Source organism: Hevea brasiliensis, chromosome 13, assembly GCF_030052815.1.
Source record: "Hevea brasiliensis isolate MT/VB/25A 57/8 chromosome 13, ASM3005281v1, whole genome shotgun sequence".
NCBI lineage: Eukaryota > Viridiplantae > Streptophyta > Magnoliopsida > Malpighiales > Euphorbiaceae > Hevea > Hevea brasiliensis.
In genome coordinates, this window is record NC_079505.1 from 47,368,313 (window position 1) to 47,383,713 (window position 15,401).

The following is a 15,401-nucleotide window of genomic DNA, read 5'->3' on the forward strand; positions in this document are numbered from 1 at the left end:
TCACCATAAAGAAATAAATTAAGGAAGGATAAAAATAATTGAAATAAAATATAGTGTTCCGGTATACTGTGTGGCATATCTTACTCGGCTACACTGTAGACGGGTAAGGGGTGTCACAAGGAATTTCTTTTTTCGCTGGTAAGACATATTGGGTGGCAAAACCCTGCATACAAGGAAATTAACAAAGTTAGCATACCATGGAGCTTGGGAGAGAGCTAGTAATTGCTCATCAGGGAATGAATCATTGATTGGCAAATCTTCAATGTCCCCTATGTCTTCCAATTTCAATCTAGAGAGGTGGTCAGCTACTGCATTTTTGGATCCCTTTTTTTCCTTGATTTCAAGGTCAAATTCTTACAGGAGTACAATCCATTGAATTAGCCTTGGTTTTGCTTCCTTCTCATTCACAAGGTACCGGATAGCAGTGTGATCTGTGAATACAATGACTTTTGATCCAATTAGGTAAGATTTGAATTTGTCGATTGCAAACACTGCTGCCAGGAATTTCTTTTCTGTGGTAGCATAATTTATTTGTGCGTCGTCAAGTGTCTTGCTAGTGTAGTAAATGGTGTAGAGTTTTTTTTATCTTTTCTTTGCCCAAGCACCCCTCCAACTGCAAAGTCACTCGCATCGTACATCTCCTCGAATGGTAGCTCCCAATCTGATGGTTGCATTATTGGTGCTGAGATCAGGGCTTCTTTTATCCTGTTAAAAGAGATAAGGCAATTTTCTTCAAAATCAAAGGGAACATCTTAACTTAACAGGTTGGTAAGTGGCTTAGCTATTTTGAAAAAATCTTTAATGAATCTTCTGTAGAACCCTGTATGTCCCAAAAAGCTTCACACTCCCTTGACTGATGTTGGTGGTGGCATGTTTTTAATGATATCAATTTTTGCCTTATCAACCTCAATTCCTCTTTCTGATATCAAATGTCCCAGAACTATACCTTCCCTTACCATGAAGTGGCATTTTTCCCAATTTAAGACTAGGTTTGATTCTTCACATCTTTGCAACACCTTAGATAAATTAGTTAGGCAATCATCAAAAGTAGTTCCATAGACAAAAAAAAAAAATCATCCATAAAAACTTCCTTGATATTTTCAATATAATTAGAAAAAATAGCCATCATGCATCTTTAGAAAGTGGCAGGGGCATTACAAAGACCAAAAGGCATTCTCCTATATGCAAAGGTTCCATAAGGGCATGTGAATGTGGTCTTTTCTTAGTCTTCTGGGTGAATAGGAATTTGAAAGAATCCCGAGTATGTAACACCCCTTTATTAAGCAGTCTATGCATTCTACTGTTCCGGTGATCGGTGTCTATCCGGACAGTCAGGATGTCTAGACATATGCTTATATCATCCAGAAAAAGCCCTGAACAAAAATTAATAGTAATTACTAGAAGGCAAAATATAAATAAGAAAAGCAGAGCATAAAAAGTTATATGAGCCAAGGGTCACAGCAATGGGTGATCGTACCAGGAAGTGACTATGAGTTCAGTTATAACCCTATTTTCATACAGGGCATTATGACACCGCAGTCCTAAGAAAAATTTCAAAGTTAGGGAAAATGTGAAAATCACAGAAAAAGGTAGAGAACCAGATCAAATAATTAGGTCAGGGTTCTGGAATAAATATTAAATTATTGGCAAACCTGATCAGACCAGCGAGGGGCAAATTAGTCAATTCAACCCTAGAGGTGACTCATGGCCTAACTGTCCAATAAGATCTGAGAAATGAAAATTTTGAAATATATAATTAAATTAAAGAAGTGAGGAAAAAGAAAGAAAAAGAAAAAGAAAAAAAAAATAGGAGTAATGACATCACCCAAGGTGACATAAGCATGATGTAATAAATAATTTCCAATTAATTAGATTTTTGACCAAGTCAATTTTAAAAGATAAATACACATAAAATAACAAATTAAAAGAAAAAAAAAATCAATTAGGTCTTCTTCTTCATTCCTTGCCGCCCCATCTCTCCCATCTCTTTCCACCATTAACAACCATCTTAAGCTTTTAAAAGCTTGATTTTATTCTATACATGCCCTAACTCCCTTAAGTAAATTTTGTTCTTGGATCTTGGCAAGCATCTTATGAATAAAAAGGAAGAAGAAAGTGAAAGAATTGAAGCTTTGGGAATACTTCCTTAAAGGTTAGTCAAGAATCCCCTCAATTCTCCTTATATTCATGAATTTGCACTTGAAGTGAACTAGAATTGATGAAAATAAAATAAAGACAACATATTGAGGAACATAATGAAATTCAGCCATCTTTGAGATAACTTGAAATTGATGGATTTTGATACAATTAAAAAGGTAGGCAAGCTTGATTGAAGGTGTAGTTGAGGTTTATATAGTTTAATTGCATGAAAGGAGCAAATTAGAAAATTAGGGTTCTTGACCCTTAGGGTTTTGGGAGGAAAAATTTGAGAATTTAGAAAATTGTTGTACTTTCACCTAAGTGAGGTTTAAAATGGTTAATTGGAGTCAATTGGCATGTGTTTAAATGTTTGGAATTGGATTGGAAATGGAATGTGATGCTGTCCCAAATTGGGCAGTCTGACCTAGGTCCCTTTCAGGGACCAAAACTATAATTCTGCCACCCTAATTGTTGTGAGGCCAATTGGATATGAAATTAGACACATAATGACACAATTTTTGTGTAGAAACCATGCCCAGGAAATGACATTAAGATAGTGAACAATTAGGTTAAATTCGGGTAATGTGTACTGCCACTGCACCAGACTAACCAAATGAACAGTATTTGTTCATTTGACCATAACTTGGTGTAGGAAGGTCCAAATGACCTGAATTTTATACCGATGGAAATATGAGACATAGCACTACAACTTTTATGAAGAAAAAAAACCCAAATTCTAATCATAACCCATTCGAAAAGTGAGCTGCAATCAGCACACCAAAACTGCCAAAACCACAATTGTGCCCAGAATTCTGGGTTTGGACCAATCTGTTCAGCCTTAGAAAAATAGGCATAGCTTGAGCTACAAAAGTCCAAATGGGGTGATTCAAAAAGAGAATTGAAGCTAAGATATTAAGGAACAACTTTTATGAAGGAAAGTTGGCCAAATTCCCACTATAGACAGACTAATGGAATAGTACAAATAAGTAACCCAAAACTGAAATATTGAAATTTAACCCTAATAGGCTTTGAATTGAATTTGGCAATCAATGACAATAAAAATATGACTCAAAATGTGGTATGTGGGTGTAATTAGGATTAGCATATCTAATTAGTATGAAAAAGTTAATATTTTGATCAAATGGTCAAATGAATAGTACCACAATTACACTAAGTACAAAGGATTCAATTTTGTGAGGTAAATTAAGTGTATAAAATTTAATTATTGAATTTATTAATTAGAAATAAATTAAATATATATCAAAACACTCTAGTTATGTATTTTAGTGGGAAACTAGCCCTCCAAGGAAGGAGGAGGAATTGAACTAAGACAAGCCTAAATAAGAGGTTTGTGCACAACTAACTCTTTTTGTTATTTTTCACTTCCAAATTGATTTGAATAAGTTTATTGTATGATTTATGATTTTTGTTGTGTTGAGAATTTTAACTTGTTGAATGAAATTGTATAAATTAAATATAAATTTTCTTATGCATTTAAGGATTTATTGCATGGTTTTGAGAATTGCAAATTTTAAGTTTGATGTGTTACCAACCTGGAGCATAAATTTATAATGATTAAATATGTTAATGGTTTGTAAACACTTTTGTAAATAGAAATTGTTTTGAATATGATTTGAAACCACAGTTGACATGGCAATTGTTTTGAATTCTCATTAGCTTGTCTAGTAAGATATCTCCTCCACTAGATGGAGTGAGTTCCTTCCTTTCTGGCTTGCCAGTTGGGAAAGAGTTTGGATGAGTACTCATACATACTAGCTAGTCTTTGTTCCTCCCTTTTAGCTTCAGTTTTTTGGAGAGTTTGAATTATCGTGGTGTAGAACACGGCATCGATTCTGAAATTTTGTGTCATGGGTCCAACTGTGTAAATTGTTAGCAAAGCCCTTTAAATTATGCATAATTTGATAAATTGTGGTCGAAATAAATAATTTGTCAGTGATTCAAAAATGTTGTATTGTTTCATGATTTAAAAGAAATGTAGATAAATAGTTACTAATTGATCAAAATGTTATTCAAATGAACAATTTGCATGATTGAAAACATTGATTTTTAGATGTCATGAATTTTGAAGGATTTAGAAATTTTAAATTTTGATTTGTTATGAGTTGTTAAAGCATAACTTGTACTAAGTTTTAAATTATTAGTTTGCGCACCACTGAGTTCATCACTCAGCGATAGCTTTGTATGCTGTCGCAAGTGAAAGAAAATATAGAGCAGCGGAGTGAGATTACTTGAAGACACGGTGAGACTATCTTCGGGTATATTATAGGTATACCCTTATACATTAGATTTTGATGTAATTTTGTAATTATATGTATGTAATTTCATTTGAGCAGTTGTATCAAATCTTTTGTAATATATATTTTTGGATGTAATTAAATATAAATTATTGTAATATTATCTTGAGATATTATGTACTTATAAAGTTTTGTACTACTAAATTTTTAATGCTCCCATGAATATAAATATTAATTTTGTTGCCTTAATGAGATGTTTCAATGTTTGATTTAATTTAAACTGTGTATTGGGTTGCTTGTGCTGATTTGTAAAATGAAATTGAATAATAGAGTTATGGTTGAGAAAATATATTGGGAGTGTTTTTCTTTTCAGGTTTTGAAGAACTGAAATTTTTGCAAAAATTGTGGAGATTTTAAATATCTAAAAATTTGATTTATGTTTGGACTTTAAATAAAGGTTTTTAATATCTGAAAAAAAAAATTACCCACCAATTTAAAAATGAACAAAAATTGTTTTAAAATCCCTTGTAGTATATTTAGTGGGTTACCGATAGGCAAAGTTCGGTAGTTCATTAGGTGTACTACGAGATCATGTTATGCCTTACGGAGGGGCAATGTGTGACATGTTTAGTGGTATTAGAGCAATGGTTTTAAAGTAAATTTTGAATTGTAAATTTGAAATATTTTGTCTGTAAATACAACTGCTCAAATATTTGATACATATAGTACATTTACATCATAAATATGAACTAATGGAGAGAAATCTCCTTGTGTAAGTTGTTCAGGAAATAGAAAATCCTGTGAATAGATATGGACAAGGGGGATAAAATGGTAGAGCAGTCTGATACAGCTGATGTACAAGGAGAGGCCCCAGCTCCGCAGAGCGTTGGAGGTCCAGCTGCACCAGTCCCTCCTATACAAATTACTGCACAAATGGCCCAGCAGATGGCCATGTTCTTTCAACAAATGGCTGATAATCTGTCAGCCCAGGCCCAAGTACAAACCTAAACCCCTTAAGGGCAGCATGAAAAAGAGAAAAGTGGGAAGCTTATCGGTCAGAGTTCGAGTAGTAATTTGGGAAAGAGAAAAGATTTTGAGGGACCCCGAGCTCCTAAGTATGACAGAGGCAGATCTTCAGGGCAGAAGCAATCAAGAACCATTCGGCAAAGAATCAGAAGTTCCTACCCTATCCGTATCTGTGATGTTTGTGAAAAATTACATGGGGGTATTTGCTATAAGGTCACTGGAGCCTGCTATAATTGTGGCGGAATCGGGAATTACTGAGATTGTACTAGCGCACGTCGATTTATGCCACATGCTACACCAAAGGAATCAGTCCAAGGTTCTGATTTTACAGGCTCATTAACAGTCACTAGGGGCAGAGGCAGAAGTAGAGACAGCACTTCGTGTAATCCTAGCACAATGGACCAACCCAAACAGAGGAATACACTAGAAAGAGTGTACACCATGCATCGAGGGGAAGAAACAGAGACTTCAGATGTAGTTGCTGGTACATTCTTAACTTTTGGAAGGAATAATTATATACTATTTAGTTCTGGCTCTACTTATTTATATGCTAATGCTAGAATTATATGTTCGACTGCTATTCCCTTGCATGGAAATAAATTTTGATGTGTTAATGATTAGTCTACTAGGATAAGAACTACGATAATAAGCGTGACTAGAATTAGTTTCGAAAAAATTTGTTAGTGAGAGACATCTCCTAGACTATGATAAATTATAAAGTTAATTAGTGAGCCTAATTAGGTAAGGCAAAAGGATATAAAAGTAAGTTGCAGTAATATAACTGCCCTAGATGAAAGCAAAGGTATTACTGCTGATAGATGTCAGTGGGTACCATAATTAAAATAAGTTTAAGATATTAGTGGATTTGAGAGAAATAAGACATAGGGAAGTTTGATCTATTGGGATGTATCGTAGTGACTATGCAATATTCTTGATGTTGGTGCTGTAAGCTGCAGATTACAGTACTGACTTGGGATTTATTGTGTAGAGCTATGTACTACCCAATAGTATACAAGGATAAGAATAGTTGCAAATGGCTTTCGCTTTGGTACAAATATACCAGAATAGAGTTTTATTACTAGAACTAAGTTTGAAAATCCTAATTCGGGATTTAAAACTTTATAATTAGAATATCAAAAGATCATGGTTGCAAGGTAGCGAGAGTTAACGACTCCGTTACCCTAGCACGAATTACAGTACATCAGGAATTGTTATGGGACTAGAGATTTTAGTATGGTCAAAATTTAAAGATAACACTTATAGGGCTAAGTCATCTAGTCTCTGATATGGGGTTTATAGTTGTTTTGGTATTGCAATGGATCTTTTGCTCAAAGTTTAGTAAGGAACAGTATTCTAATTGTGTAGCAGTAAGACATAAAATATGATTTTGTTCCCCTAGAAGAGACAGGATGCCATGGATGATAATTATAACTTATAAAATAGTTAAAAAATGATGTTCTATTGTTAACAGTAATTCGATAGGAACTAGTTGGTTTGGTATTCCTTAGGAATAGCACGATTTTATTGTGCGAATCATAAGGATTAGATTAGGATTAGTGCGAAACTTTTGAATAGCATGGGAAAAAGGAGAGTCCGGTAGACTCCCATCTTAAGGTTAAAATTGTTTATGGTTCAATAAAAAAAAAAGGTAATGATCACAAAACAGCGGAAAATAAGCTATATGATATCGGTAGATAAAAGAAATTATATAAGTAAAAATTTGAATAGTTGGTTAAACGTGATAGAGAAATATCACAAATATTAGAAGTATTAGCCAAAATGGTCAGAGGACCAATTCAGAGTAACATTGAAGTGTAGAGGATTTATTAAAAATAATGAGTACTAGCTCTTGACCCGACAGTCGAGTCAAGAAAAAGAATAACATTGAATTGTGATAGGAGATAAGGGAGTTAATTATGGAACAAATTGAAAAGCCCATATTCGGATAAGATTGGGAAGACAAAGTAAACAAAAATTTTAAGATGTGTAATGATATTTCGAATTGTCCTATCAGGCAAGGAAGTGAATTAGTAAATAGTAAGTTAAATAAAAGTGAACAAGATGGTGCAAAATGGCACATAAGCCTAGGTCATAAATAAAGATGAAAGATAACGGTTATAGACCTATGGCCAATTATGAGATAAGCATGTCTCATATGATCAATGGAATTTCTTTATAAGGAAATATGAATCGAAATATTAGATAGAACGATAGTAAGAGAAGATTAAAATTATATAAACAAATTAAAAGTTACAATAGATTGTTAGAAGTCTTACATAGACTTAAAGGAAAGAAGATTTTAAGATTATATAGAAAGGAGAAAGACTAAGTTCTCACTTCATAGGATCACACAGGATCCTAGAAGGAGTGGATCTGTTAGCACACAGATAAGCTTACCTCTAGAATTGAAATAAATTCAAATTTAACTTATGATGAGAAGCTCAAAAGGAACTTGGCACACGAGGTGAAGCAGTCGAGAAATAAATAAATATCATCGGTTAAAGTGCTATGGACCATCATTCGGACCATGAAACCATATGAAAATGTGAGAGAGACATAAGAAAACAATACGTATGACTATTTAAGGATTAACATTGAGTAAAATTTCGAGACAAAATTTCTTTTAAGGGGGGGAGAATTGTAACACCCCTATATTGAGCAGTCTATGCATTCTACTGTTCTAGTGACCAGTGTCGGTCCGGACAGTCAAGATGTCTAGACATATGCTTATATCACCTAGAAAAGCCTTGAACAAAAATTAATAGTAATTACCAGAAGGTAAAATATAAATAAGACAAGCAGAGCATAAAAAGTTAAATGAGCTGAGGGTCACAGCGATGGGTGACCGTATCGGGAAGTGACTGCAAGGTCAATTATAACCTTATTTTCATACGAGGCATTGTGACACCGCAGTCCTAAGAAAAATTTCGAAGCTAGGGGAAATGTGAAAATCACAGAAAAAGGTAAAGAACCAGATCAAATAATTAGCTTAGGGTTCTGGAAGAAATATTGAATTATTGGCAAACCAGATCAGACCGGCGAGGGCCAAATTAGTCAATTCACCCCTAGAGGTGACTCATGGCCTAACTGTCCAATAAGATCTGAGAAATAAAAATTTTGAAATATATAATTAAATTAAAGAAGTGAGGAAAAAGAAAGAAAAAGAAAAAAAAAAGAAGTAATGACATCACCTAAAGTGACATAAGCATGATATAATAAATAATTTCCAATTAATTAGATTTTTGACCAAGTCAAATTTAAAAGATAAATACACATAAAATAACAAATTAAAAGAAAAAAAAAATCAATTAGGTCATCTTCTTCATTCCTTGCCGCCCCATCTCTCCCATCTCTTTCCAGCATTATCAACCATCTCAAGCTTTTAAAAGCTTAATTTTATTCTATACATGCCCTAACTCCCTTAAGTAAATTTTGTTCTTGGATCTTGGCAAGCATCTTGTGAATAAAAGGAAGAAGAAAGTGAAAGAATTGAAGCTTTGGGAATACTTCCTTAAAGGTTAGTCAAGAATCCCTTTAATTCTCCTTATATTCATGAATTTGCATTTGAAGTGAACTAGAATTGATGAAAATAAAATAAAAACAACATATTGAGAAACATAGTGAAATTCGGCCAGCTTAGAGATAACTTGAAATTGATGAATTTTTTATACAATTAAAAAGGTAGGCAAGCTTGATTGAAGGTGTAGTTGAGGTTTATATAGTTTAATTGCATGAAAGGAGCAAATTATAAAATTAGGGTTCTTGACCCTTAGGGTTTTGGGGGGAAAATTTTGAGAATTTAGTAAATTAATGTACTTTTATCTAAGTGATGTTTAAAATTGTTAATTGGAGTCAATTGGCATGTGTTTGAATGTTTGGAATTGGATTGGAAATGGAATGTGATGCTATCCCAAATTGGGCAGTATGACCTAGGTCCCTTTTAGGGACCAAAACTGTAATTTTGCCACCCTAATTGTTGTGAAGCCAATTGGATATGAAAGTAGACACATAATGCCACAATTTTTGTGCAGAAACCATGCTCAGGAAATGACATTAAGATAGAGAACAATTAGGTCAAATCCGGGTAATGTGCACTGCCACTACACCAGACTGACCACCATAACTTGGTGTAGGAAGGTCCAAATGACCTAAATTTTATACCGATAGAAAGCTGAGACATAGCACTATAACTTTTATGAAGAAAAAAAACCCAAATTCTGACCATAACCCATCCGAAAAGTGAGTCGATCAAGACACCAAAACCGCCAAAACTGCACTGTGCCCGAGTGCAGGTTTGCACCAATCCTGTCAGCCTTAGAAAAATAGGCATAACTTGAGCTACAAAACTCCAAATGGAGTGATTCAAAAAGGGAATTAAAGCTAAGACATTAAGAAACAACTTTGATGAAGGAAAGTTGGCCAAATTCTCACTGTAGACAGACCAATGGAACAGTATAAACAAGTAACCCAAAACTGAAATTTTGAGATTTAACCCTAATAGGCTTTGAATTGAATTTGGCAATCATTGCCAACAAAAATATGACTCAAAATGTGGTATGTGGATGTAATTAGAATTAGCATATCTAATTAGTATGAAAAAGTCAATATTTTGATCAAATGGTCAAATGAATAGTAACCACAATTACACTAAGTACAAAGGACTCAATTTTATGGGGTAAATTAAGTGTATAAAATTTAATTATTGAATTTATTAATTAGAAATAAATTAAATAGATATTGAAATACTCTAGTTCTGTGTTTTAGTGGGAAAGGAGCCCTACAAGGAAGGAGGAGGAATTGAATTAAGACAAGCCTAGATAAGTGGTTTGTGTACATCTAACTCTTTTTGTTATTTTTCACTTCCAAATTGATTTGAATAAGTTTATTGTATGATTTATGATTTTTGTTGTGTTGAGAATTTTAACTTGTTGAATGAAATTGTATAAATTATACATAAATTTTCTTTTGCATTTAAGGATTTATTGCATGGTTTTGAGAATTGTAAATTTTAAATTTGATGTGTTGCCAACCTTGAGCATAAATTTATAATGATTAAATATGTTTATGGTTTGTAAATACTTTTATAAATAAAAATTATTTTGAATATGATTTGAAGCCACAATTGACATGGTAATATGTTTTGAATTCTCATTAGCTTGTCTAGTGAGATATCTCCTCCACTAGATGGGGTGAGTTCCTTCCTCTCTAGCTTGCCAGTTGGGGAAGAGTTTGGATGAGTACTCATATATACTAGCTAGTCTTTGTTCCTCCCTTTTAGCTTCGGTTATTGGGAGAGTTTGAATTGTCGTGGTGTACAACACGGCATCGATTATGAAATTTTGTGTCATGGGTCCAACTGTGTGAATTATTGGCAACGCCCATTAAATTATGCATAATTTGATAAATTGTGGTCGAAATCAATAATTTGTCAGTGATTAAAAAATATTATATTATTTCATAATTTAAAAGAAATGTAGATAAATAGTTACTAATTGATCAAAATGTTATTCAAATGAACAATTTACATGATTGAAAACATTGATTTTTAGATGTCATGAATTTTGAAGGATTTAGAAATTTAAAATTTTTATTTGTTATGAGTTGTCAAAGCATAACTTGTACTAAGTTTTAAATTATTAGTTTGTGCACCACTGAGTTCACCACTCAGTGATAGCTTTGTATGCTGTCGCAGGTGAAAGAAAATATAGAGCAGCGGAGTGAGATTACTTGAAGACACAGTGAGACTATCTTTGGGTATATCATAGGTATACCCTTGTACATTAGATTTTAATGTAATTTTATAATTATATGTATGTAATTTCATTCAAGCAGTTGTATCAAATTTTTTGTAATATATATTTTTGGATATAATCAAATATAAATTATTGTAATATTATCTTGACATATTATATACTTATAAAGTTTTGTACTACTAAATTTTTAATACTCTCATGAATGCAAATATTAATTTTGCTACCTTAATGAGATGTTTCAATATTTGATTTAATTTAAACTATGTATTGGGTTGCTTGTGTTGATTTGTAAAATGAAATTGAATAATAGAGTTATGGTTGAGAAAATATATTGGGACTGTTTTTCTTTCCAGGTTTTGAAGAACTATTTTCTCAAAATACAGAGAATACTCTGTCAAAATTTTGGTAAAAATTGCAGAAATTTTAAATTTCTAAAAATTTGATTTATGTTTGGACTTTAAATAAAGGTTTTTAATATCTGAAAAAAAAATTACCCACCAATTTAAAAATGAACGGAAATTGTTTTAAAATCCCTTGTAGTATATTTAATGAGTTACCGGTAGGCGAAGTTCGGTAGTTCATTAGGTGTACTACGGGATCATGTTATGCCTTACGGAGGGGTAAGGTGTGACAGAGTACTCATCTAGATAATAGAAGTAAGAGTGTTTTGCTAACCTCTCTAACATTTGGTCAATGAAAGGGAGAGGAAAATGGTCTTTTCTGGTGGCACTGTTCAATTTCCTATAATCTATGCACATTAGCCAACCAGTAACTAGCCAAGTAGGGATCAGTTCATTGTTTGCAATTTAGATAACAGTTGTCCCACCCTTCTTAGGAACTACATGTATTGGACTAACCCATTTACTATTAGAAATTGGGTATATGATACCTACATCTAATAGTTTCAAAATTTCTTTCTTGACTACTTATTTCATGTTTGGGTTAAGTCTTCTTTGGTGCTCAATAGTGGGTTTACTATTTTCTTTCATAGGTATCCTATGCATGCAAATCGAGGGGTTAATCCCTTTCAAGTCTTCTATTTTATACCCTATGGCCTTGTTATGGGTCCTAAGTTCTCTTCTATCTTAGACAGGCTAGCATTGATTATAATAGGATATTTAAAGTTTGAGTCCAGAAATGCGTACCTTAGTGAGGAGGGGAGAGGTTTAAGCTCTACCTGTTCAGTGGTGCTCTCTGGTTTGCTTTTGGTTTGTTCCTCCTTCAACTTCTCCATCTCGGAAGCTTGAGCTAAGGGTAGGGGTGGATGAGCTACTAACTGTTGTGCACAGGCTGCTATTTCTGTGTTTTCATTATTCGCTGTGTGGTTGTGCACAATGCATGCTTCAAGAGGATCTTTAGGATGTATCTTATGAAATTCCTCTTCAACTTATTTGTCAATTATGTCAACCTTGAAGCATTCATCAGGTTCGAATTTGTGTTTCATTGTGTCAAACAAGTTGAATTCCACTTCTTCTTCTCCTACCTTGAGGGTCGCCCATTTTTGACGTCTATGATTGCTCAAGCGGTTGCCAAGAATGGTCTTCCCAAGATGATAGGGATCTCAACATCTTCTTCCATTTCAAGGACAACAAAGTCTACTAGAATGAAGAATTTGCCCACTTTGATGGGGATGTTCTCAAGTATGCCCACAGGATATTTAACAGATCGATCAGCCAATTGCAGTGAAATTGTCGTGGGCTTTAGTTCTCCGATCTCCAGCTTTTGGCATATTGATAGAGGCATTAAACTCACACTTGCCCCAAGATCACAGAGGGCCTTGTCTATTCTCTTGTTGCCAATGAAGCAGGGTATGGAGAAGCTTCCTAGTTCTTTCAACTTTAGAGGCAGTTTGTTTTGCAGTATGGCACTGCATTCCTCTGTTAGAGCAACTATCTCATAGTCTTTTAGTTTTCTTTTCTTTGACAGAATTTCCTTAAGAAATTTGGCATAGGATGGCATCTGAAAGAGTGCTTTAGTGAAAGGAATGTTGATATAAAGTTTCTGTAAAACTTCTAAAAACTTCCCAAACTACTTGTCCAATTTGACTTTCTAAAATCTCTGAGGAAAAGGCAGGGGAGGCTAGTATGGCTCTGGTAACTTCTTTTTCTTCCCTGCTTCCTCTTCCTGATCTTTCTTCGCTTCTTCCTCCTTTTTCTCAGCTTGGCTTTTAGATTTTTCTAAGGTTTCCTCTGTTGGTTCTTCCTCTGGTTGTACTAGAGTTCTCCCACTCCTCAATGTAACTGCCTTACAATGCTCCCTTGGGTTCATCTCTGGTTGACTAGGCAGTTTACGAGCAGCCTTACTTGAAGAACTTGCTTGCTGAGCAATTTGATTCTCTAGCATCTTATTTTGGGTAGCAAGTTGGTCCATTCTGGAAGTCAGCTGTTTAATCAATTCATTATGTTATTATTGAGCTGCTAGGAAACCTTCCATCATGGATTCCATGGTCATCTTCGGTTTAGGTTGCTAAGGTTGAGGAGGCGGTGGTGGCTGTGCAAAGTTTTGGCCTCTGTTCTGAAATCCAGGGGGTGCTGGTAGTTTGTACCCCTGTTTGGGTGGTTCCTCCAACCAGGGTTGTAAGTGTTTGAATATGGATTGTTGGGCTACCTCTTGTTGAAGTTTCCCCCGTTATTGAGATAGTTCATTAGTTCTATGGAGGGTTCATTGAAGCTATTAAATTCTGAGGTTGTATATCCTCCTCCATAGTCGTCACAATGCTGGTTGCTTGTACCAACTGCGTTGGCTTGCATTCTGTCGAGTCTCTTTGTGAGCTAATCAAATTGAGCATTTATCATGCTTATAAGGCATCCACTTCCAGGACTCCTGTTGTTCTCCTTGCGGTTCCTCTTTCATTTGACCACTCATAATTATGATATGCAACCCTCTCTAGAAGTTCAAGTGCTTGTGTCACTATTTTCTCCATTAGGTCACTTTCTGCAGCCGAATCTACTGTGCTCCTTATAGAGGGTAGTAACCCATTCTAGGAATTTTGCACTAGTAGCCAATCCTCTATGCCATGGTGTGGACATTCCCTCTACAAGTCCTTATATCTTTCCCATGCGTCATAGAGTGATTCACCTTCCTTTTGTCTGAAGGTGTTGAGCTCAAGCCTCAGTCTTGCAGTCTTTGTCGGTGGGAAATACCTTGCTAGAAAAGCTTGTGAGAGTTTTTCCCAGGTGGTAAACGTCCCAGCTGATTGAGAAAGTAACCACTTCCTTGCTCTGTCTCGAAAGGAGAATGGGAATGGTCTGAGTCTTGTGGCTTGATTAGACACTTCATTCATCTTAAACGTGTCACATAAGGCAAGAAAGCACTGGAGGTGATAATGTGGATCTTCTGTTGGTGAACCTCCAAAATGGGTTTGTTGAATCATTTGAAGCCATACTGGTTTTAACTCAAAGTTGTTGGCTTCCACTGTAGGTCTTGTGACACTGGACTGAAATCCTTGGACAGATGAAGCTTCGTAGTCTCTCAAGAGTCTTGGCCTGTCATTATTATCGGCCATAGTTGGAATTTAGGGATCTTGATCGTGCTCTTGATGTTTCCTTTCCCTCCTGATGGCTCTCAGAGTTCTGTCTATCTCTGGATCACAGTCTAAGATTTCTTCTTCTGGCCTTGTTCTGGTCATATACCAGGTCAGGCACCTAAGAGAAAAGAAAAGAAATAAAACAAATCAAATAAAATTAGATAATAAATATAATTACCTAAATCAGCTAAATTGCCTATCGCTCGATATTACTAAAGCCAAATTCCCCTGCAATAGCGCTAAAAACTTGTTTGCTAGTTTTACAACAACTGCAAGTGCACGGATCACTAACAAGTAATAAAGTGATGAGTAAAGTATCGTTCTCACCAGGAATTTAATTAATAACTACCAAACTACACAGTGATTTTGACTGTTTAGGCTATCGAATAATGAGGGAATGAAAGTTGTTTATTTTAAACACTAAAATGATAAACTTAAAATGAGATAATCTATTTTGAAACAATTCTGGAATTAAGATTTCATACTTGAATCTTACTATGGATGTTATCTTGTTTATTTACTGGATTGAGAATCATTTGCCTTGATGGAAATTAATCCTAAGTTATCCTAAGTCCTCTCTCAAGGCACCTAGGGTGCATTTTAATTAATTTAAACCCGACTTTCGTGGTGATCAAATTAATTAAAACCCTTTAAGGTCTTTGACCAATTTTGAAATTCCACAAAGGTAATCAGCCTATGTCT

At 34.5% G+C, this 15,401-nt stretch overlaps 1 non-coding gene across 1 annotated transcript; it reads left to right on the forward strand.

Moving 5' to 3' along the window:
* Positions 1-14,184: 14,184 nt before the first annotated feature.
* LOC131172249 (small nucleolar RNA R71) lies at positions 14,185-14,291 on the forward strand. The gene has a single exon (XR_009142732.1). It is a non-coding gene; the product is annotated as a small nucleolar RNA R71 (small nucleolar RNA).
* The last annotated feature ends 1,110 nt before the right edge of the window (positions 14,292-15,401 follow it).